The sequence below is a fragment of the Entelurus aequoreus genome, linkage group LG21 (assembly GCF_033978785.1).
Source record: "Entelurus aequoreus isolate RoL-2023_Sb linkage group LG21, RoL_Eaeq_v1.1, whole genome shotgun sequence".
Classification (NCBI taxonomy): domain Eukaryota; kingdom Metazoa; phylum Chordata; class Actinopteri; order Syngnathiformes; family Syngnathidae; genus Entelurus; species Entelurus aequoreus.
In genome coordinates this window covers 1,562,769-1,589,067 of record NC_084751.1, presented here as the reverse complement: position 1 = coordinate 1,589,067, position 26,299 = coordinate 1,562,769, and the positions used below count along the sequence as shown (strand labels likewise).

Here is a 26,299-nt window from a genome sequence, read left to right as displayed (position 1 = left end):
ATTTTTCAAAACCAAAGGAGGCTATACTAAGTATGATTATTATTATATGATCACGTTTTGGTTATTTAAGTGGAAATGGGACAATTGAGTTATTTTAGTGATTTGTAAAATATTATTTGTGAAGGAGTTATGAAAGATTTCTTGTTTCTTCCATTTTAATTGCGAAGCACCATTAATTGTTATATGTAATCGGCAGTAAATATTATTTGGCATGGAGAAATCCTATAATAGAATATTATATGTCAATATCCATCCATCTATTTCCAACCACCGGGTGAGCGAGAGCCTATCCCAGCTTACATAATGGATTGGCCACCTGTCAATCACAGGGCATAGACATAGGTGCAATCTAACATGCATGTTTTTGGACTGCGGGAAGAGTAAACCTACACAAGTGCGTACAAAAACAAAAAGGTCCAAGCTAAGATTCACACTGTGAAGCAGTCAATTTCAGTTTTATGTAAAATCATTACAGTTTGTGTTAAGTAATAGCTTGTCTTGCAAAAAACAAATAAAAATGTAATCAATAGAAAACTTAATAAAATCATGCTGTAAAAAAAAAATATATAACTTTACCTTTTATCTGAGAGAGTGAAGCTCTTGTCTAGTTGGTGCGGTTTGACGCGTGCGCCTCTCTGATCCCACAAGTGGGAGCCGGAGTCAGGCGGTGAGGCATCGGTAGACTGCTGCTTTTTGAGAGAATAGCAGAGTAAGACGGACAAAAAAAACAACCCAGCAAGCAGCACATTGACCATCCCCCTGCTGGCAACCAATCACACACAGCTCACATTAGGCACAGTGCATTGATCAAGTCAGTGTGTGGTGGCATGTGTGTGCAGGACACAAACACACACTTGTAAAAGATGTCAAGAGACTTGTTACGTGTCAAGTAAGATATGAACCAGAAAGAAAGAAAGGGAGGTTGCATTAGCTTGATTAGTCTGTCAGTAAAATGTTTGATTAAAAAAAATGATTGTATGAAAGAACAGTTGTGGAAGAAAGAATATATTCCAAATGTTTCAATTATACTGTCATCCACTGTCAAGTTTGAGTCTAATGGTTGGTAGAAGTTTATGTATACAGTTTCAATAGAATACATCACACATTTTCTATTTCTCATTACGACAGGAGTAGGAGAAAGCAAAGCTCATTTAATCCTTCCCCTTTCCCACTTCTTTCCACCATTATGGCCACCGTCTATGGAACAGTTTGCCGGAGGACCTCAGGGCTGTGGAGAACGTTCATGTTTTTAAGAGCAGGCTTAAGACCCACCTTTTACCTGGTGTTAATTATTTTAACTTCTATTTTATTCGTTATCTCTACTCGTGTTTCTTATTATTTTACAAGTTTTATTATTTTTATTTTCCAACGTTCCATCGGCCGTGCTTGTGGGGGCGCTTTTGTGTCAGCGTCCTGGTGGCCATGGTCTGACGGTGCAGATGGCTCATGTGATAGTGTTTACACACATGCCTCCTCTGTACTCAGCCATGCAATCATGTGTCCATATAGTTGCATACGTGTGTATGTTGTGTGTTTGGTATCTGTGTCCGTGCGTACGAATGTGATAATGGGGTATACGGGTCATCAGGGTATTGTTTTTAACTTTGTAAAGCACTTTGCGTTACATTTATTTTATGTATGAAAGGCACTTTATAGTTTGATTTGATAGCAATTACTCACAAACACATATATTTACTTATTGTTTGTAATTTGTGACACAATGTACATCAAGGATTTCTAAATATGACAGTTCTGGTAATAAACAGTTATGATTCACTTAATTAGATAATATCTTATTTTCGATAAGTTTAATTTGTCACAATTCCTCTTCTTGTACTTTGTAAACATTGGTAGTTTGAACAGTTTCTTAAATTTGGATCATTTTAGTACATTGTTTGACTTCTTTGCTTAATCCATTCCCTAATTTAATTCCACATGATATGCTAAAGGTTTTAAGTGTTGTGCGTGCATGAAAATGTATTAAGTTAGATTTTTCTCTGAGATTATACTCCTCTTTTGTTGAGAAGAATTGTTGTACATTCTTGGATAGCAGGTTATAGTTTGCTTTGGTACATCATTTTAGCTGTTTGCAAATCCACCAAATCATTGAAATTCAATATTTTTGATTTAATAAATAAAGTGTTTGTCTATTATTCTAACTTACTTTTTTGTAACACAGTTAGGGATGTCCCGATCCAGGTATTTGCACTTACGATCCGATACCGATGTTGTTTTTGCACTTCCGATCCGATACCGATACTGGCCTTATCCGAGCATGTATTAAAGTTTAAAGTTATTTAGCCTACTTAGTTGTCAGATTCATGTTGAAAAGGGTTGTAGTACTCTTGATAACAACTAGCCAGCTGAATTAGGGTGAGTTTGAATAATACACAATGGAGATGTTGACGTGCAGTTTCAAACACTCTTCATTTTCTAGCAGGGGACTTTTCAAAGGATGCTACATATTAGCAGTAATGCTACTTTTTATAGCAACGCTTTTGCCCCACACTTGACAAATTACGGTTGTCTGTTCGACATATTCCCACTTGAAGCCAAACCACCGCCAGACGATGGACCCCCTGCTGTTTTTCTTGGGAATTAATTAATTCTTCCTTCATTATTACCGCTCACACGGCTACGCTAGCATCACAGCTAACGTTAGCCGTGCTGCTACCTCTCTGCTGGGAGAGGGCGTATACGTATGTGACGTATGTAAGAAGGTGTGCTTGCTGTCTGTGAGAAGCAGACACAAGAAGGAGTGAGAAGAGCCTGTCGTGTAATGCTAGCAGCTAAAAGCAACTGCGTGAGAACGTATACTCGACTGTGTTGAAGGTGTGCTGGAAAATGCGGAACGGAAATTAGGGAGCAACGGAAAAGTGGAATGTATTATTTAAATCGGTGCGTTGGAAAACACGGACCGGAATTTTTTTAAAAACTGGATCTGGATCGGCATTTTCCCATGCCTTGCCGATACGCATTTTTTGGCAAATATCGGCGGCCATTCCGATCCAAATATCGGATCGGCACATCCCTAAACACAGTTACTAAATAAAGTGTACATTTGTAGTTGTTTCCCCATATTCCTACACAATAACTCAGATATGGTAACACTAGCGAGCAGTAGAGAATATGAAGTGATTTTTGGTCCAATACGTATTTTACTTTATTCATTATTGACTTGTTTCTTTCCACCTTATGTTGTATATTTTTTATATGAGATTTCCAGTTAATTTTATCATCGATCCCTATACCAAGAAATGTGATTTAATTCACTCTTTCAATTTCTATTCCGTCGATTTGTATTTATTTAACTTTCTCTTCTACTGTTAGCGAACATAATTATTTTAGTTTCACTGAGATTCAATGGGTGGCTAAAAAGTCTCGCTTTTTAGGAGATTGACTCTTCAAAGAGTGGCTATGACAGAAAATAGTGTTTCTTTCGACAACTCAATCACGTTTTTTGTGGAAATTTTGGAAAAGCCTACACATGTAAAAGGGAGACACTCCCCAAATTGTTTGCGATGGTATTCTAAGGCCATTGAATCGATCGCAACTGGACTATTCCGATTGTCTTAGAATACGTTTCTTCTCTCATCTGTGTAGGCGTCATCAGTTCATGGTCTCGTCTGCTCAGATGCATTTTCTTGTTCATTTTCTACAGTCCAGTTGTGATTGATGCACTGCCCTGAAAATACAATGACATGGACCAATTAGAATATTCACAGGCAAGTAAAACCAAACAGTTAGTTTTAAAAAAAAAATTCTGCAGCGTCTTGAATGATGTTTTGTCTGGGAAAGGCCATGAAAGCCCTCAAAAAGTATGTCGGTTTATGAGCGAACTGAGGCAAAATGGTGAGTCTTGACCTAAATATTCAAAAAGATCAGCAAATTCTAGAAAATAATACACAAACAAATGTTAACTATGATTGAATGCTCAGACCAGGGTTGCCCGAACTTTTTGCTCCCAAGGGCCAAAGTTAAAATGCACGAATGGGCTGCGAGCCTACACAGAGATTTTAAGGGTACTGCAGCTCTGTAAGTGTAGAGTTTAGCCCCGGAAAGCCATATATAATAAGGCAATGGAGATCGTCATGTCACTAGTTAGCCTCGCGGACATGCCATTAATGATGGTGTGAGCTTGAAAAAGGTCAGTATGAATATGTATTTCATTTGGGAAGCCACTCTCTGGTGGGACAAATGAAATAACTCAGACCCATTTTTGGCACCCTTGATGTATAGATATACATATATATGTATGTGTATATATATATACAGTACAGGCCAAATGTTCTTTATTTTCATGACTATTTACATTGTAGATTGTCACTGAAGGCATCAAAACTATGAATGAACACATGTGGAGTTATGTACTTAACAAAAGAAGGTGAAATAACTGAAAACATGTTTTATATTCTAGTTTCTTCAAAATAGCCACCCTTTGCTCTGATTACTTTTTTGCACACTCTTGGCATTCTCTCCATGAGCTTCACGCACACCTGTGAAGTGAAAACCATAATTATTTAAGCTCATCGAGAGAATGCCAAGAGTGTGCAAAAAAGTGATCAGAGCAAAGGGTGGCTATTTTGAAGAAACTAGAATATAAAACATGTTTTCAGTTATTTCACCTTCTTTTGTTAAGTACATAACTCCACATGTGTTCATTCATAGTTTTGATGCCTTCAGTGACAATCTACAATGTAAATAGTCATGAAAATAAAGAAAACACATTGAAATGAGAAGGTGTGTCCAAACCTTTGGCCTGTACTGTGTGTATATATATATATATATATATATATATATATATATATATATATATATATATATATATATATATATATATATATATATATATATAAATATATATATATACATATATATATATATATATATATATATGTATTCAAACCCCGTTTTCATATGAGTTGGGAAATTGTGTTAGATGTAAATATAAACGGAATACAATGATTTGCAAATCATTTTCAACCCATATTCAGTTGAATATGCTACAAAGACAACATATTTGATGTTCAGACTGATAAACTTTTTTTTTTGTGCAAATAATCATTAACTTTAGAATTTGATGCCAGCAACACGTGACAAAGAAGTTGGGAAAGGTGGCAATAAATACTGACAAAGTTGAGGAATGCTCATCAAACACTTATTTGGAACATCCCACAGGTGAACAGGCAAATTGGGAACAGGTGGGTGCCATGATTGGGTATAAAAGTAGATTCCATGAAATGCTCAGTCATTCACAAACAAGGATGGGGCGAGGGTCACCACTTTGTCAACAAATGCGTAGGCAAATTGTTGAACAGTTTAAGAAAACCCTTTCTCAACAAGCTATTGCAAGGAATTTAGGGATTTCACCATCTACGCTCCGTAATATCATCAAAGGGTTCAGAGAATCTGGAGAAATCACTGCACGTAAGCAGCTAAGCCCGTGACCTTCGATCCCTCAGGCTGTACTGCATCAACAAGCGACATGAGTGTGTAAAGGATATCACCACACGGGCTCAGGAACACTTCAGAAACCCACTGTCAGTAACTACAGTTGGTCGCTACATCTGTAAGTGCAAGTTAAAACTCTCCTATACAAGGCGAAAACCGTTTATCAACAACACCCAGAAACGCAGTCGGCTTTAAAAGTTAATGTAATGCTACAAAAGCAGTGTTTGGACAAGTGTATAATTTTTACTCACCGGGAATGTAGCAACCATAGCATCCATTTTGAAATCCTTCTTCTTAAAAAGATCTCTCCGCAGTGTACGTGTGCGCACTCTGCTGGCATGTACTGTATGTGTGTGCGAGGGGCCGTGAGTGACAGCCTTTTTACTGGGGCCAATGAACCTTCTTTATTACGGTAAATAAAATTAGTAATTGTGAAAAATATACACATTTCAAAGAAATGCTCTTTTAAACCACTAATGGTAACATTAGCTCGCCGGTGGTTTTTGTTATTTAAACCAGGTGCTGCTAATAAAAAAGCTCTGCTTGAGTTTTTTTAGCCATGCATGAGGTCATGTCTGCTATTATTTTTTACCAAGCATTTTAATGTTTAAGACTTCTTAGAAAGATGATAGGATATATGTTGTTGAACACAAAGACCACTACTGTACTCATCAGACGGTCGGGTGCTGGGAATTGCCAAGGGGTATTTATGGGAAACGGCAAGGAAAGCTCCTCCGTATCAAACTTGTTTACATGCGTATCCTTGTGTACTCCAATACAAGCGCAGTCTTTTTTAGCGGCCGGTTTTGTATACAGAGAGTAGTATAAGTTTCAAGTATGACAACTTTTCTTACAAATGAAATGCTGACATTACAGAATGCTCGCTTTTATACTGTAATGCACAGGTGTCAAACTCAAAGCCCGCAAACACCTGGAAGTTATATATAAATATAATATATATATATAAAGTACATCATATTTTGTCACTAAATCATTTTTTTTCATTTTGACAGAAAAATGTATGTACAGCTTGAAATTGCATACCTTTTAAACTTTAATAGTATCCCATAGAGATGTCCGATAATATCGGACTGCCGATATTATCGGCCAATAAATGCTTTAAAATGTAATATCGGAAATTATCGGTATCAAAAAGTAAAATGTATGACTTTTTAAAACGCTGCTGTGTACACGGACGTAGCGGCAATAAACCTTAAAGGTACAGCCATTGCGTGCCGGCCCAATCACATAATATCTACGGCTTTACACCCACACAAGTGAATGCAAGGCATACTTGGTCAACAGCCATACAGGTCACACTGAGGGTGACCGTATAAACAACTTTAACACTGTTACAAATATGCGCCAGACTGTGAACCCACACCAAACAAGAATGACAAACACATTTCGGGAGAACATCCGCACCGTAACACAACATAAACACAACAGAACAAATACCCAGAACCCCTTGCAGCGCTAACTCTTCCGGGACGCTACAATATACACCCCCCGCCATCCCTCCCCCAACCCCGCCCACCTCAACCTCCTCACGCTCTCTCAGGGAGAGCATGTCCCAAATTCCAAGCTGCTGTTTTGAGGCATGTTAAAAAAAATAATGCACTTTGTGACTTCAATAATAAATATGGCAGTGCCATGTTGGCATTTTTTTCCATAACTTGAGTTGATTTATTTTGGAAAACCTTGTTACATTGTTTAATGCATCCAGCGGGGCATCACAACAAAATTAGGCATGTGTTGCGCAGACGTGAGCACATCACCCCTATATTAGCGTCCCTTCTCTGGCTCCCTGTGCGTTACAGAATCAATTTTAAACTCCTTTTATTTGTTTTTAAATGTCTAAACAACCTCGCGCCAACATATCTCTCCGACCTCCTTCAGCCTTACTGCCCCACCCGATCCCTAAGATCAGCCGATCAGCTGCTACTGACGGTCCCGGACACAAGGCTGAAGCTTAGAGGTGACAGAGCTTTCGCCGCTGCTGCTCCCAAGCTCTGGAACGACCTACCTCTGAGTGTTAGACAAGCCTCCTCTCTTCCTGTTTTTAAATCTCTCTTAAAAACATAGTTTTATTCCATGGCTTTTAACACTGAGTGATATCCATCCTGCAATGGCGCCCCGTAATACACCTGCTGTGAACCTGTTTTTATATTTGATTTATTTATTTTTTATCGTGTTCTGTTTGTGTTGTGTTGTGTTTGCTCGTATTATTTTTTAACCTGCCCATTGTACAGCACTTTGGCTACCCCTGTGGTAAATTTAAAATGTGCTTTATAAATAAAGTTGATTTGATTTGATTTGATTCCACGACTGTATATATCGGTATCGGTTGATATCGGAATCGGTAATTAAGAGTTGGGCAATATCGGAATATCGGATATCGGCAAAAAAGCCATTATCGGACATCTCTAGTATCCAATATTGCAACAAATTTTACAGTATATTATCATACTTTCCAAACATGTTTTTGTCCAAATAAAAATACTTAGCTTTACAGCAAACTTTACCCATCAAATTAATAAAAATGACAATAAATTCTACCTTGTTCTTTACAGCATATTACTGTAAATTGGAAAAAACTAGTGCTGTTTTTTGCGTTAAAATTCTGTTGACTGAGCTGCCAGTTTTCGACTGTAAAATCTACGGTTGTTGTTTTTAACGGTGTATTACTGTCAATGGAAAGACGGTACATTTTTTTTTACGGTAGAAAAACCGGCAGCTAAGTTGCCAGAATAAAAAAAAAGAACTTGTACTGTTTTTCCATGAACAATATCATGTCGTAAAAAAAATGTCAATTTAACACAAAAATTCTGGCAACTAAGCTTCCAGCTTTATCCGTAAAACCCCCCCAAAAAACAGTGGTACTGTTTTTCCATTTACCCTAAAATGTTGTAAAAAATTTAAAAAAACACTATATTTTACAGAAAATTTTTGTAAATGTTAAATTTTTACTGTAAAATCAAAAGTCTACTTAGAACAATTTATATAATTAATATTGAAACCCAGAGGCAAATTCATACATTATTCACTGTTACAAGTGGCCCTCTGATGGCAGCCATAACTACCACGGGGCCCTCAATGAAAACCAGTTGGACATCCCTGCTGTAATGGTAGTGAGATGAACTTTTTTTTTTTTCACAGTGAGGAATTTTTAGCCACGGAGGGACTATCTGGCACATGTAAAAATGAGAGTTGAGTCTAGCCGTGCTAGCCAATGAACTAAAAACCCTAAGCTGTCAACTCATTGTGCAGCGGGTGGGTAAAGTGTCTTGCTCAAGGACAGTGGAAGCGGGGATCGAACCTGGATCCCTCAAGTTGCTGGCACGGCCGCTCGACCAACATTTCAGTGTCTTGCATGTGTTTAATGAAAACTATTTGCCTTCTGGCCGTCAGCGAAGAAAAATACATAGATTAGCCGCACCATTTTATAAGCCACAGGGTTCAAAGTGTAGGGAAAAAAGTAGTGGCTTATAGTACGGAATTGACGGTAGTTAGTGTAACATGGCTGGAATCGCTTGTCAGCATGTTTTGTTACTGTTACGAGACATGAATGCGTGTATTTTATTGCGACTGTTGTTATTTGAATCTAGAAGTTAGTGTAAAAAAAAAAAAAAAGTTGAGAAAACGCACATTTTCAAGGCAACATGATGCAACAAGATGTTTGCGTTTTCTCAACTTTTGACTACTATTGTTGACTTAACTAAGATTTACAAGTTGAGATAAGAGTTATGTCAACTCGGATCTTTCAAATCTTTTTTGAAAAATCTATCTTGTTGTAGTTAATTTTGTGGCGAGTCTGGTCCGTTTTACAAAAGAATAAAGCCACAAATCATATGGAATATTATCTTGTGATTAGGGATGTCGATAAATGCGTTAAAATGTACTATCGTAAATTATCGGTATCGTTTTTTTTTATTATCTGTATCGTTTTTTTTTTTTTTGGTTTTTTTTTTTTTAAAATTAAATCAACATAAAAAACACAAGATACACTTACAATTAGTGCACCAACCCAAAAAACCTCCCTCCCCCCATTTCTTTCTGTTATCAATATTCTGGTTCCTACATTATATATCAATATATATCAATACAGTCTGCAAGGGATACAGTCCGTAAGCACACATGATTGTGCGTGCTGCTGCTCCACTAATAGTACTAACCTTTAACAGTTAATTTGACTCATTTTCATTAATTACTAGTTTCTATGTAACTGTTTTTATATTGTTTTACTTTCTTTTTTATTCAAGAAAATGTTTTTAATTTAGTTATCTTATTTTATTATTTTTTTTAAAAAGTACCTTATCTTCACCATACCCGGTTGTCCAAATTAGGCATAATAATGTGTTAATTCCACGACTGCATATATCGGTTGATATCGGTATCGGTAATTAAAGAGTTGGACAATATCGGAATATCGGCAAAAAGCCATTATCGGACATCCCTATTATGTGATATTAACTTGTGCTGCTTTAAATGGAATTTAGATATTGACTTTTACAAAAGAATAAATCCACAAATCATATGGAATATTAACTTGTGATCATATGTGACATTACTGACAAGACATAACTCTTATCTCAACTTTTAATCTTAGTTAAGTCAACAATAGTAGTCAAAGTTGAGAAAACGCAAAAATCATGTTGCATCATGTTGCCTTGAAAATTTGCGTTTTCTCAACTTTTTTTTTTTTACAGTGTACCAGAGGCTCAGCATGCACTGAAGAAAATATGTGCAGGAATTAAGATTTTCATATAATAATGTAGTAAATATGATATAATTATCGATTAAAGACATTTCCTAGAATACCCACCCGAAGTTCAGAGAACACCCAATATGTGCAGTGATTTGGAAAATGGTCTGTTAGCATCGAGCCTCCTCCACACGGATCAGTACACATGCTGTAAAAAGTAGTCCACTAAAAATCAATAGCGTACAGTATGAGCTGCTTCTGCTCTATTTTCTGGCCGGGGTGGAGTCGGGTTCTGGGACCGGCGACGCAGTTGTGACGACCAGCTGATCCGGTGGGAATGTTTTTGATGATCATGTGTAGACAAAGTAGATCTGTTATCTGCACGACGCGCCAACAAAGGCAGCTTTATGAGCCTCAAGCGCCTTTTTAAGGACGCACTTGATATCAGGCGATCATGTACGAGACCAGCCCGGTAAAAACAAGAGCAGGCGGGACGAAGATGTAGGACTCAGTTGTGGTCAGAACAAGACCTCATCCTTTTTCATGAGAATTTCACATTAGCTTGGGGCTTTTATTCAGTTATTTGGACCAACCTTTTTTACTGGGTGGAATAAGTATACAGAACAAATTCAACGATTTAAAAACAAAAATAAGAATTACAATTAGGGATAATGGCTTTTTTGCTGATATCCGATATTGTCCAACTCTTAATTACCTATTCCGATATCAACCGATACCAATATATACAGTTGTGGAATTAACACGTTATTATGCCTAATTTTGTTGTGATGCCCCGCTGGATGCATTAAACAATGTAACAAGGTTTTCCAACATAAATCAACTCAAGTTATGGAAAAAAATGCCAACATGGCACTGCCATATTTATTATTGAAGTCACAAAGTGCATCTTTTTTTTTTAACATGCCTCAAAACAGCAGCTTGGAATTTGGGACATGCTCTGAGGTTGAGGTGGGGTGTATATTGTAGCGTCCCGGAAGAGTTAGTGCTGCAAGGGGTTCTGGGTATTTGTTCTGTTGTGTTTATGTTGTGTTACGGTGCGGATGTTCTCCCGAAATGTGTTTGTCATTCTTGTTTGGTGTGGGTTCACAGTGTGGCGCATATTTGTAACAGTGTTAAAGTTGTTTATACGGACACCCTCAGTGTGACCTGTATGGCTGTTGACCAAGTATGCCTTGCATTCACTTGTGTGTGTGAAAAGCCGTAGATATTATGTGATTGGTGTATTAGCGGCTGGCTGCAGCAACACAACCAGGAGGACTTACTTGGATAGCAGACATCTGTGATCGGGTGAAGTCGCGCCGTCGATAGCTGGAACGCAGGTGAGCACGGGTGTTGATGAGCAGATGAGGGCTGGCTGGCGTAGGTGGAGCGCTAATGTTTTTATCATAGTTCTGTGAGGTCCGGTTGCTAAGTTGCTAAGTTAGCTTCAGCGTTGTTAGCAACAGCATTGTTAAGCTTTGCCAGGCTGAGAATTATTAACCGTGTATTTACATGTCCATGGTTTAATAGTATTGTTGATCTTCTGTCTATCCTTCCAGTCAGGGATTTATTTATTTTGTTTCTATCTGCATTTGAGCCCGATGCTATCACGTTAGCTCAGTAGCTAAAGAGCTTCGCCGATGTATTGTCGTGGAGATAAAAATCACTGTGAATGTCCATTTCGTGTTCTCGACTCTCATTTTCAAGAGGATATAGTATCCGAGGTGGTTTAAAATACAAATCCGTGATCCACAATAGAAAAAGGAGAGTGTGTGGAATCCAATGAGACCTTGGACCTAAGTTACGGTCAGAGCGAAAAAAGATACACCCTGCACTGCCTATCTAGTCCTTCACTCTAACGTTCCTCATCCACGAATCTTTCATCCTCGCTTTCTTGGTCCGAATCTCTCTCGCTCCATTGTAAACAACGGGGAATTGTCAGGAATCCTTCCTCCTGTGACGTCACGCTACTTCCGGTACAGGCAAGGCTTTTTTTTTATCAGCGACCAAAAGTTGCGAACTTTATTGTCGATGTTCTCTACTAAATCCTTTCAGCAAAAATATGGCAATATCGCGAAATGATCAAGTATGACACATAGAATGGATCTGCTATCCCCGTTTAAATACAAAAAATTCATTTCAGTAGGCCTTTAAATATCTATAGCCTCTTAAGGCCCAAGCTGTTTGTTTACATGTTTTTTTTTATTTCTCTTTGCTATTTGGGCTTATTGGACCCTAATTAGAATAAACACTAAGAATCATCTTTTGATATGATGTACTTAGTCCATAAGTACACAAGCGTGTACTTCATGCTAATTCTTATTTTTACACTTTTTATTACAAATTCCATTGTATGTTATACTCTCCTGACACCACCAGATGGCAGTATAAGTGCACGTTTGTGTACTTACGGACTAAGTACATCATATAAAAAGATGATTCTTACATTTTTTATTGTAATTAGGGTCCAATAAGCCCAAATAGCAAAGAGAAATAAAAAAAAAGCATGTAAACTAACAGCTCGGGCCTTAAGAGGTTAAATATTAAATGCCATGTATTTGGATCAGGGTCTTACAAAAGCACTGAATCCACCACCATACTAATTTGGTAGTAATAAAAACAATATTGTACTCTGCGGCCATGAAACTGCAGAGATAACTGGGTCAGCTTTGCAGAAATCGTCAACACAATGTCCCTGAAATGAAAGTGTACTGCTCAAACTAGTTGAAGTCCATCCCACCGTCGCTCTCAGGACATTTCCATTTAAAAAAAAGTGTTGTTGCTACAAATGGTGTGGCGTGTGACTGCTGCGTCTCACACGAAGGAAGCAAAAGTGCGACAGACGACTCACTCTGCATCAGCACGTACTCTCGCACTGACTGCGAGGCCGTGACGCAAGCGGCGGGTGCGGCGTGATGCCAACCGAGCTTTCCATTAGCCAGGCAGTGTTTGTTTGCCTGTTTTGCCCGCGGCCGCCTCAAGACACTACGCTTCACCGTCTAATTACTGTCAACATGGTCTGTGCCCTGCTTAGGGGTGTCAACAAAGACCCATGTGGCCATGTCTCGGTGAATTTGTCTGAGGTTAAGAAGTGCGGGGGACAAGCGGATGTGTGCAAAGCAGCACCATGACTGACTCGTTAGTATGTGGAGTGTCAAGATAACATCCACCAAACAAGTACACCGACGCCTCCATTTCCAAACACCTCTTTTTGCCACCTTGACAACCGAAGTCCGATAATGGCTTTTTTGCCGATATCCGATATTCCGATATTGTCCAACTCTTAATTACAGATTCCGATATCAACCGATACCGATATATACAGTCGTGGAATTAACACATTATTATGCCTGATTTTGTAACAAGGTTTTCCAAAATAAATCAACTCAAGTTATGGAAAAAAAATGCCAACATGGCACTGCCATATTTATTATTGAAGTCACAAAGTGCATTATTTGTTTTAACATGCCTCAAAACAGCAGCTTGAGGAGGTTGAGGGGGCGGGGGTGTATATTGTAGCGTCCCGGAAGAGTTGGTGCTGCAAGGGGTTGTTCTGTTGTGTTTATGTTGTGCTACGGTGCGGATGTTCTCCCGAAATGTGTTTGTCATTCTTGTTTGGTGTGGGTTCACAGTGTGGCGCATATTTGTAACAGTGTTAAAGTGTGTTAATCATATTTACATTGATTCTTATGGAGGAATTTGCTTCACAAACTTTTAATAATAATAATAATAATAATAGAAAGAGGTTCCGCAGCCTCCGAAGCAGATGTAACAGCTTCTTCCCTCAGGCCGTAAGACTCTTGAACGCATCGTAATAATCCCCTCAATTCCCCCCAAAAGTGGATTTACTCGCTGGAATATAAAGACAATATAACATACATCCATAAACGTGAATGCATATGAAAAACTGCAATATATTTATCTGTACAGTAATCTATTTATTTATATCTGCACCTTATTGCTTTTTTATCCTGCACTACCATGAGCTAATGCAACGAAATTCCGTTCTTATCTGTACTGTAAAGTTCAAATTTGAATGACAATAAAAAGGAAGTCTATTTGTAAAAGCACTTTACATTGAACAAACAACCTCAAGGTGCTACAGTGCACTTAAAAAACAACAACGCTAGAACCACAAATAGCTGCCCCCAACAACTAAAATAGATAGATTTTACATAGAATTTACATTTACGAACCCTGTTCAAGAACCAGTTAAGTTCGTAAAATCGAGGTTCCACTGTAAATCTTGGTGGTACCGAAGGGGTGTATATTGTAGCGTCCCGGAAGAGTTAGTGCTGCAAGGGATTCTGGGTATTTGTTCTGTTGTGTTTATGTTGTGTTACGGTGCATATGTTCTCCCGAAATATGTTTGTCATTTTGTTTGGTGTGGGTTCACAGTATGGCGCATATTTGTAACAGTGTTAAAGTTGTTTATACATCCACCCTCAGTGTGACCTGTATGGCATTTACTTGTGTGTGTGTGTGTGTGTGTGTGTGTGTGTGTGTGTGTGTGTGTGTGTGTGTGTGTGTGTGTGTGTGTGTGTGTGTGTGTGTGTGTAAAAGCCGCACATATTATGTGATTGGGCCGGCACGCTGTTTGTATGGAGGAAAAGCGGACGTGATGACAGGTTGTAGAGAATGCTAAAAGCAGTGTCTTTAAAGGCCTACTGAAATGAATTTTTTTTATTTAAACGGGGATAGCAGATCTATTCTATGTGTCATACTTGATCATTTCGCGATATTGCCATATTTTTGCTGAAAGGATTTAGTATAGAACAACGACGATAAAGATTGCAACTTTTGGTATCTGATTAAAAAAAGGCTTGCACCTACCGGAAGTAGCGTGACGTAGTCAGTTGAACATATACGCAAAGTTCCCTATTGTTTACAATGATGGCCGCATGAAGTGAGAGAGATTCGGACCGAGAAAGCGACAATTTCCCCATTAATTTGAGCGAGGATGAAAGATTTGTGGATGAGTAAAGTGCAAGTGAAGGACTAGTGGGGAGTTGAAGCTATTCAGATAGGGAAGATGCTGTGAGAGCCGGGGGTGACCTGATATTCAGCTGGGAATGACTACAACAGTAAATAAACACAAGACATATATATACTCTATTAGCCACAACACAACCAGGCTTATATTTAATATGCCACAAATTAATCCTGCATAAAAACACCTGCGTGTTTGTTATGCTAGCTCCTAGCTCCTCTGCTAGCTCCTAGCTCCATAGAACACGCCAATACAATTCAAACACCTGATCAACACACACAATCACTCAGCCCAAAAGACCGTTTACCTAACCCAAGGTTCATAAAGCTTATATATTTTTAAAAAGTTACGTACGTGACGCGCACATACGGTCAAGTTATCGAATGTTTAGCAGCCAAGGCTGCATACTCACGGTACCTGATATTCAGCTGGGAATGACTACAACAGTAAATAAACACAAGACATATATTTACTCTATTAGCCACAACACAACCAGGCTTATATTTAATATGCCACAAATTAATCCTGCATAATAACACCTGCGTGTTTGTTATGCTAGCTCCTAGCTCCTCTGCTAGCTCCTAGCTCCATAGAACACGCCAATACAATTCAAACACCTGATCAACACACACAATCACTCAGCCCAAAAGACCGTTCACCTAACCCAAGGTTCATAAAGCTTATATATTTTTAAAAAGTTACGTACGTGACGCGCACGTACGGTACGGTACGTGTTATGCTAGCTCCTAGCTCCTCTGCTAGCTCCTAGCTCCATAGAACACGCCAATACAATTCAAACACATGATCAACACACACAATCACTCAGCCCAAAAGACCGTTCACCTAACCCAAGGTTCATAAAGCTTATATATTTTAAAAAAGTTACGTACATACACAAAAAAAAGCCAAAGCTGCATACTCACAGTAGCACGTCTGCGTCTTTGTCATCCAAATCAAAGTAATCCTGGTAAGAGTCTGTGTTGTCCCAGTTCTCTACAGGCGTCTGTGTATCCAAATCAAAAGTCCTCCTGGTTAGAGTCTCTGTTATCCGAGTTCTTCCATCTTGACTGCATCTTTCGGGAATGTAAACAAAGAAGCGCCGGCTGTGTACTGTTGTGGCTGACTACGTTCGAAAAATACGTCCATTTCGCACCGACAACTTTCTTCTTTGCTTGCTCGGCTTCCTTCTCCATAATGCAATGAACATGATTGAAACAGATTCACGAACACAGATGTCCAGAATACTGTGGAATTATGAAATGTAAACAGAGCTTTTTCGTATCGGCTTCAATGTGGAAGGCATACCCGTGTTCGCCGGGCTACGTCACACGCATACGTCATCCTCAGAGGCGTTTCGAACCGGAAGTTTAGCGGCAAATTTAAAATGTCACTTTATAAGTTAACCCGGCCGTATTGGCATGTGTTATAATGTTAAGATTTCATCATTGATATATAAACTATCAGACTGCGTGGTCGGTAGTAGTGGGTTTCAGTAGGCCTTTAAGGCACGCCCCCAATATTTGTGTCCGGGTGGAAATCGGGAGAAATTCGGGAGAATGGTTGACCCGGGAGATTTTCGGGAGGGGCACTGAAATTCGGGAGTCTCCCGGGAAAATTGGGAGAGTTGGCAAGTATGACTTATACTGTACACCACAATAGTACAAATGTCTTCGTCAGTGTGCAATTTTCAGGTGATGCACTAAAATAGTCACAGCTGTGCTCAATCAATTGACATAATAAATCACGAACAACTTCAAAAATGAAAGTGCACAAATAAACAGAATGGAAAATTGTATATTGACAATGAGCCTGGTGGTGTGGAATTACAAATAATGTATTATCTAAAGCAGGGGTCCCCAAACTACGGATCCGGCCCTCTAGCATCCAAAATCCGGCCCACAGGAAGTCCCAAATTAAAAAAAAAAAAAAAAAAAGTTTTTTGTTTTTTTTAAATCTTTCCTTTCTAATCCATTTTCTACCGCTTGTTACTCTTGGTGTCTCCTAGTCGCTCAGGCAAATCATATTGTCTAAAAATAAATTTTCCCATCGATAACGTGACATCAATGATGATGAACATCAATGTTAATTGATGTTAAATGACGAAACGGATTATAAAGACAATGTATATATATATATATATATATATATATATATATATATATATATATATATATATATATATATATATATATATATATATATATATATATATACACACACACACAGCCTGGCCCCCGGCCAAATTTTTTTAACCCAGTGCGACCCCCGAGTCAAAAAGTTTGGGGACCCCTGATCTAAAGGGTCAAACCTTTTGATTATATGTACAGCATATATGTACAGTATATATATATATATATATATATATATATATATATATATATATATATATATATATATAAATATAAATATATGTGTGTGTGTGTGTGTGTGTAAATGCATATATGTACATACATATACAGTATATATACATAAATAAATATACATATAAATATATATATATATATAAATATACACACCGTTAGCTCTGTTATTTTGATGTTATTTTTCGCAGCAGTCATTCTAACATACTAATCCGTAGACAAATAGCACAACAAATTTTGGCATCGCTATATTGATATGGTTTTATTATTATAGTATTGACACTCAAATACGTTTCCATTGTTAAATAAAACATTTTTAAAAAGTACAATATTTTATTTGGACATTAGTTCTCCTTTTCCAGTCGCGGTTATTATTGTTTAATAACAATAATACTTGTCAATATGAATGAAAATGAATGTGTGTGTTGTGGCGTGGAGTGGAGTGGACAAGGGGCTTTGAGTAGAGCAGCCTCTTCTGTCCACTGTTGGTGTATCTTGCTGGCAAAATGGCTTACATGATTTAATGGTATAAAGAATTTTCAAATATTTACAGGATACACTTTATATTTTAAAGGCCTACTGAAATGATTTTTTAAAATTTAAACGGGAATAGCAGATCCATTCTATGTGTCATACTTGATCATTTCGCGATATTGCCATATTTTTGCTGAAAGGATTTAGTAGAGAAAATCGACGATAAAGTCCGCAACTTTTGCTCGCTGATAAAAAAAGCCTTGCCTGTACCGGAAGTAGCGTGACGTCACAGGAGCTAGTATTCCTCACAATTCCCCGTTGTTTACAATGGAGCGAGAGAGATTCGGACCGAGAAAGTGACGATTACCCCATTAATTTGAGCGAGGATGAAAGATTCGTAGATGAGGAACGTTACAGTGAAGGACTTGAGAGACAGTGATGGACGTATCTTTTTTCGCTCTGACCGTAACTTAGGTACAAGCTGGCTCATTGGATTCCACACTCTCTCCTTTTTCTATTGTGGATCACAGATTTGTATTTTAAACCACCTCAGATACTATATCCTCTTGAAAATGAGAGTCGAGCACGCGAAATGGACATTTAAAGTGACTTTTATCTCCAAGACAATACATCGGTGACACACTTAGCTACGGAGCTAACGTGCTAGCATCGTTCTCATATGAAGATAGAAACAAAATAAATAAACCCCTGACTGGAAGGATAGACAGAAGAGCAAAAATACTATTAAACCATGTACATGTAACTACCCGGTTAAAAATTCCCAGCCTGTCGGCGAAACAACATCCGAGTGGTCGGCATACCAGAGTCCGTGGAGGGGCCACGTCCAACTACCTTTTATGCGGAACTACTGAAGGAGATTTTTGACGAGGATTTCTTTGAATCACCGCCGGAGTGCGACCGGGCTCATCGAACACTCGCTAGCAAGCCGAAGCCAGACCAGAGACCGAGGCCCGTTCTGATACGGCTACACAAGTACCAGGTGAAGGAGAGAATTATCCGCGAGGCCAGGGCCAGGAGAGGCAAGCTACTATACCGAGGGTACCCCGTCGCCATCTTCGAGGACTACGCACCTGAAGTGGTGGAACAACGCCAAAAATACCGCGATGTGATGCCGAAGCTCTACCAAATGGGCCTACGACCAGCATTACTGTTCCCGGCCAGACTTGTCATAGTAACGAAGGATGGTGGTAAGAAGAGACTCGGATCGGTTACAGAGGCTGAGGACTTCTTGACATCAATCCGCACGCAAGATACCTGATGGGCTTGGACGGCTATTTACCACTACAATACGGCTGGACATGACAACAATTTGCACCAGGACTGTGCAGCTCCTGGAATAAAAACTGTAAGTTCCAACTTTTTCAGAGGCCTGACTTATGACAACTTTACATTCACTGTGGACATTGTGGGCCTATGTTTGTTTTGCTGTTCTAAGCCTTGACCACCATTTTAGACGTGTGTTCATAATAGGAAGCCATGTTTGAGTGTTGCAATTTACACACTGGCTAACGGTGGTCACATCATTTCCAACATGGATGGTCGTAACTATTTTTGGTCTGTTCGTTTGTTCCGCTTCGTACCGGGCGTTCTTTCTTCTTTTTCCTGAGGGGCCAAGCTATTTGTAACACATTTTGATTATGCATCCTAATTTGTTTTAATCTGAACTAGTTACTCGTATGCACATTATGAGGCACTCCTTGGTCCAAAAAACATCACTAAAGCTACTGGTGCAGTGCACTGTACATTTTTGGTATGTGCCTTGTTTGTTTATTTCGGTTGAATATTTCCTATATTACTATACACTCAGGTTGGGATGCGTCTCATGATAGTAGGCTCACTTTAAATTCTTATTTCGCTTTATGGAGTTCATTACTGCTACTGTAAGGGAGGAGACTCCGGAAGTTAACATTAGTCAAGTTAGGCTAAGTAAGAGCGAGAGAGCTCAGATAAGGTTCTTATTTAGGGTGGGTAGTAAGGGTAATTGCATTCTAATCTGTTGGAGTTTGTTGAAATGTGTCTTTCTGTCATTACTAGTTTGGTGTTTTGTACTATTTTGTTATTTCTATTTTTTTGCTGCTATATCTTCCCTCTCTCCCTCCCGTCCCTCCCCGTGGGGTCTAAGGCGTGTCACACAGATTTACTGTTGGGGTCTAATAGATGGCGGATGCTGGTAGAATGACGAGTGGCGGAGTGCGTATCATCTCTTGGAACACCAAGGGCATGAACAACGCTGTCAAAATTGGTAAAGTCTTAACTCGACTGCAGCATCTTAAAGGGGACATTATGTTTCTGCAAGAAACACACCTGAAGACATCAGAAATTCTCCGTATTAAGAGGTCTTGGATGAGCCACTTATTCCATTCCAAATTTTCTGCTAGGGCTAGAGGTTCGGCCATAATTATCCATAAGCGTGTTATGTTTGAGCCAGCAGACGTTATAGAAGATAATGAAGGTCGCTATGTTGTGGTTACAGAACACACCCGTAATTTTAGTCTCTGTGTATGCACCTAACTGGGATGATGACACTTTTTTCACAAGACTTTTTGCTAGGATCCCCAACGTCGATAGCCACCGCATAATCGTAGGCGGGGATTTTAACTTAGTCCAGGATGCGATTCTTGATCGATCCTCCCATACTCGAAATACACTATCCAAAGCAGCTGAGGCTGTGTCATCTTATGCAAACCAAGTAGGACTTTCAGATCCCTGGAGATTCAGGAACCCGCATGGGAAGGCATTTTCATTCTTCTCGCACGTTCACCATTCGTTTTCCCGTATTGATTTCTTTTTAATAGATAACATTGTATTGACGCATGCGACTACCACCCGATAGCCGTCTCTGACCACGCGCCAATCTCAGTCGACATTAAATTTCCGCAAGGTGTGACCGGCCGCACAATGTGGAGGTTCAGCTCTCACTTGCTCTCGGACATTAAGTTCAAAGATTTTGTTGAAACAGAAATTCGTACCTATATTGAGTTTAATGACACCCCTGACATTGAAAATAGCATCTTGTGGGAAGCACTTAAGGCTACTGTCCGGGGACAGGTGATCGCTTATATTTCCAGGATGAGGAGGACTGAGAGGGCTAGGCTGACGGAAATTGCTGAAGAACTCCTCGACCTCGACAATGTATACGCTGTTTGTCCATCTCCATCCCTGTATAAAAAACGTATTCTGCTACATTCGGAACATGACCTGCTTATGACGCACATAGTAGAAAGACAACTGCGACAATCCAAACAATGCTTCTATGAACATGGACACGAGGCCGGCCGACTTTTAGCTCAACGGGCCAGGACTGCTTGCGCATCGCGGTCGATTCCCAAAATTAGACTACCCGATGGTAGTTATACTTCTGATCCAGTTGATATTAATAAGTGTTTTTCTGAATTTTACACTAAATTATACACTTCTGAATGTTCTCCTATCTCCGCGATTTGCCCCAACCCCCTCGATTCATTAACATATCCTTGCATTGATGTAAACATTGCCAGGGAGCTGGGTAGACCCATTTCCTCGTCAGAGATACAGGAGGCAATTCGATCTATGCAAAATGGAAAGTCGCCCGGCCCTGATGGCTTCACAGTTGAATTTTACAAGGCTTACTCATTACTGTTATCCCCCATTTTAGCAAGACTGTTCAATGATTCCTTCAACGCCGGCCGCTTACCAGGGACTCTGTCAGAGGCTTCCATTTCATTACTTCTTAAGAAAGACAGGGATGCTACCTCTTGTGGTAACTACAGACCGATCTCACTTTTGAACATGGACTGCAAGATTCTGGCGAAAGTTCTCTCTACACGTCTTCAAACCGTGATGCCCTCAATAATTTCGGCTGATCAGACAGGCTTCATGCTAGGGAGTCATCCATTCTTCAATACCAGAAGATTGTTGAACATAGTTCTCACTCCGCCATCTGATACTCCGGAGGTTGTGGTGGCGCTGGATGCAGAGAAGGCGTTCGATAGGGTGGAGTGGGGCTATTTATTTTTTATTATGGAGAAATTTGGTTTTGATCCTAAATTTATTTCTTGGGTTAGAGTCCTGTACGAGACTCCGCTTGCCTCCGTACATACTAACGGCATCCGTTCAGCTTACTTCCCTCTCCAGCGTGGGACCCGGCAGGGATGTCCGCTTTCACCCTTGCTGTTTAATATAGCCATTGAACCGCTTGCTATTTGGCTTAAGAATTTGGAGGAATTTAAGAGTATCACTCGTTTCGGTCGGGTTCATAAGCTCTCCCTATATGCAGATGATCTTCTGTTGTTCGTTTCGGACCCATCGTCCTCGCTTCCCCATATATTATCGATTCTAGATCAGTTCGGTCGTTTGTCAGGGTACGAACTGAATATTCAGAAGAGCGAACTATTTTTTGTGAATAATTTGGCAAGGTCACTCCCGCGCTCACAATTCCCCTTTAGGATCTCGGAGGACGGTTTTAAATATCTGGGCGTGTTTGTCTCGAATTCTCCCACAGAGCTGTTTCGCAAAAACTTTCAAGCACTGTTAGACAAATGTAAATCGGACTTGTCCAGGTGGGCTGCCCTCCCCCTATCCCTGGTTGGCCGCATTAACCTCATAAAAATGATTTTACTTCCGAAATTTTTATATCTCTTTCAAAACATCCCTATATGTCTCAACAAATCATTTTTTGTTGGCCTTGATCAACAACTTCTTGCTTTCATTTGGCAAAACAGGCCAGCCCGCCTTAGGAAAGCCATTCTACAGCTCCCTATGACGGAGGGTGGTCTAGCACTTCCAAACTTTAGAAATTATTTTTGGGCCTGCAATATTAATAAACTTCTGTACTGGGTCCGCTGCGACTCCCCAGCCGCCTGTCCACCTTGGGCTCACATAGAGGTAGCATCGTCTAATGGTTCCCTGCACACGGTGATTTGCTCACAGCTACCCTTATGTTCATTGGGGACCTCCCTAAACCCAGTTGTTAAAAATACTATTAAAATTTGGACTCAATTTAGGAAACATCATGGCCTGCACAAAGCGTCCAGCGGTGCTCCGATTTTGAACAATCCCGCCTTTATCCCTGCCTGCTCTGATTCTGCGTTTCGCACCTGGTCAACTAACGGCCTTAAAATCCTCAACGACCTGTACCACGATGGAGTGTTCTCTTCGTTCGCTTCTCTGTCAACAAGATACAATATACCTAATACACATTTCTTTCGATACCTTCAAATAAGGCATTTTATTAAAAAACAATTTCCTCATTTTCCCAACCGCCCCCCAGAAGCGGAAATTGATCGGTTTCTCTCCTTTGACTCTGACAAACGACGTTTGATATCTGTAATATATAATGAAATCGGCTTTCTGAATCCACTTAACCCTTCACCTGCCAGAGAATCCTGGGGGCATGACCTTGGGGCACCTATACCTGACGGGCGGTGGAGAGAAGCTTTGAGGCTTGTGCATTCATCATCTATATGCGCTAGGCATGGCCTAATACAATGTAAGATACTACATAAAGCACATTTCACTAATGCTAGACTGGCTAAAATATACCCCAACCATAGCGACGCTTGTAACCGCTGTAGACAATCCCCAGCTGACCATTTGCATATGTTCTGGACGTGCCCAAAACTCTCAAGTTTTTGGTCGGCTATTTTTGACACTGTCGGGCAGGCCCTTGATAGAACAATAACACCCAGCCCGCTGACTGCCCTTTTTGGCGTTCCGCAGGTGGACGGTTTACCGGCAACCGCTCGTCATGTCATTGCGTTAACGACTCTGCTGGCTAGGCGTACAATTCTTTTTAAATGGAAGCTTGCGTCTCCGCCGAGCCATAACAGTTGGATACAAGATTTCTTGCGGTGTCTGCAATTAGAGAAGCTTCGGTTCTTGCAGAAAGGATCTGTGGCATCTTTCCATAAAACTTGGGGCCCCCTCCTGGACCTTATTAGGGACAAGCTTGACATCACCCCAAGCGATTCGAGTAACACAACTTAGACAGAACTGACCGCTGAAGACCCCCCCACCCCACCCTCATTCCTTGTGTTTATTTACTTTTACGTTATATTTTATTGTATATCTTATGTATTATTTATTTATTTTACCTTATTTACTCTTTATTTACCTCAATATAGTTTGTTAGATTGAAGCTAAGTTTGCATATATTCATGTGTGTCTATATTTGTTGTGGGCACTAGGCGACAATTACCTTGGGAATTAAGTGGGTGGGTATTGTAAGGGATGGGGTTTGTTATGTTACATATTGAAAAATGTGCAGATACTCCAACTTGCTGTTGCCATGATCCATCATGCTGTATTGTCTGCAAAATTCAATAAAAATATTTGGAAAAAAAAAAAAAAAAAAAAAAATTCTCAGCCTGGTAAGGCTTAACAATGCTGTTGCTAACGACGCTAAGGCTAATTTAGCAACTTAGCAACCGGAACTCACAGAACTATGTACTCTCTCCTTTTTCTATTGTGTATCACGGATTTGTATTTTAAACCACCTCGGATACTATATCCTCTTGAAAATGAGAGTCGAGCACGCGAAATGGACATTTAAAGTGACTTTTATCTCCAAGACAATACATCGGTGACACACTTAGCTACTGAGCTAACGTGCTAGCATCGTTCTCAAATGAAGATAGAAACAAAATAAATAAACCCCTGACTGGAAGGATAGACAGAAGAGCAAAAATACTATTAAACCATGTACCTGTACATGTAACTACACGGTTAAAAATTCTCAGCCTGGTAAGGCTTAACAATGCTGTTGCTAACGACGCTAAGGCTAATTTAGCAACTTAGCAACCGGAACTCACAGAACTATGTACTCTCTCCTTTTTCTATTGTGTATCACGGATTTGTATTTTAAACCACCTCAGATACTATATCCTCTTGAAAATGAGAGTCGAGCACGCGAAATGGACATTTAAAGTGACTTTTATCTCAAAGACAATACATCGGTGACACACTTAGCTACTGAGCTAACGTGCTAGCATCGTTCTCAAATGAAGATAGAAACAAAATAAATAAACCCCTGACTGGAAGGATAGACAGAAGAGCAAAAATACTATTAAACAATGTACCTGTACATGTAACTACACGGTTAAAAATTCTCAGCCTGGTAAGGCTTAACTATGCTGTTGCTAACGACGCTAAGGCTAATTTAGCAACTTAGCAACCGGAACTCACAGAACTATGTACTCTCTCCTTTTTCTATTGTGTATCACGGATTTGTATTTTAAACCACCTCGGATACTATATCCTCTTGAAAATGAGAGTCGAGCACGCGAAATGGACATTTAAAGTGACTTTTATCTCCAAGACAATACATCGGTGACACACTTAGCTACTGAGCTAACGTGCTAGCATCGTTCTCAAATGAAGATAGAAACAAAATAAATAAACCCCTGACTGGAAGGATAGACAGAAGAGCAAAAATACTATTAAACCATGTACCTGTACATGTAACTACACGGTTAAAAATTATCAGCCTGGTAAGGCTTAACAATGCTGTTGCTAACGACGCTAAGGCTAATTTAGCAACTTAGCAACCGGAACTCACAGAACTATGATAAAACATTAGCGCTCCACCTACGCCAGCCAGCCCTCATCTTCCCATCAACAGCCGTGCTCACCTGCGTTCCAGCGATCGACGGCGCGACGAAGGACTTCATCCGTGGGTTTGGCGGCAAGCATCGGCTAGGCGTCTTCTATCAGGGTAAGTAGTCCTTGTTGTGTTGCTGTAAGTATTGTACTTAGCCGCTAAGACACCGATCGATCCCACCTACAACGTTCTTCTTTGCAGCCTCCATTGTTCATTAAACACATTGCAAAAGATTCACCAACACAGATGTCCAGAATACTGTGGAATTTTGTCGAAGAAAACAGAGCTTTGTGTATTGTGTCCAATAGGGCCCAAACACTTCCGTGCATTTTATGACGTCACGCGCATAAATCATATCCAAAGGAGATTTTCAACCGGAAGTGTGGCGGGAATTTTAAAATGTCACTTTATAAGTTAACCCGGCCGTATTGGCATGTGTTGCAATGTTAAGATTTCATCATTGATATATAAACTATCAGACTGCGTGGTCGGTAGTAGTGGCTTTCAGTAGGCCTTTAAATGTGTCCGTTTTATTTCCTGTGTCAATACTACAATTTGTTTTTTTCAATGCCAAAGCTTAATGTCAGTATTGTAGCACTTTTAATCTTTTTCTTTAAGGGGAACTGCACTTTTTTTTTTTTATCATTTACAATCTTTATATGAGACATAAATACATCTTTCTGTTTTTATGCATTCTAATTTGTAATATATGACAAGTACGA

At 39.6% G+C, this 26,299-nt stretch overlaps 1 protein-coding gene across 20 annotated transcripts in view; it reads right to left on the bottom strand.

Annotated features, from left to right (window-relative positions):
• The window catches only part of opn4xa (opsin 4xa), a 56,714-nt gene extending 30,721 nt beyond the window's left edge, over positions 1 to 25,993 (bottom strand). For 7 of the 20 annotated variants that reach the window (XM_062032158.1, XM_062032170.1, XM_062032171.1 and 4 more), the window contains exon 1: positions 577 to 3,468. The gene's annotated coding sequence lies outside the window, so the exon portion shown is untranslated. The other 13 variants (XM_062032173.1, XM_062032159.1, XM_062032166.1 and 10 more) reach the window with 13 other exon arrangements.
• Between the last annotated feature and the right edge of the window lie 306 nt (positions 25,994 to 26,299).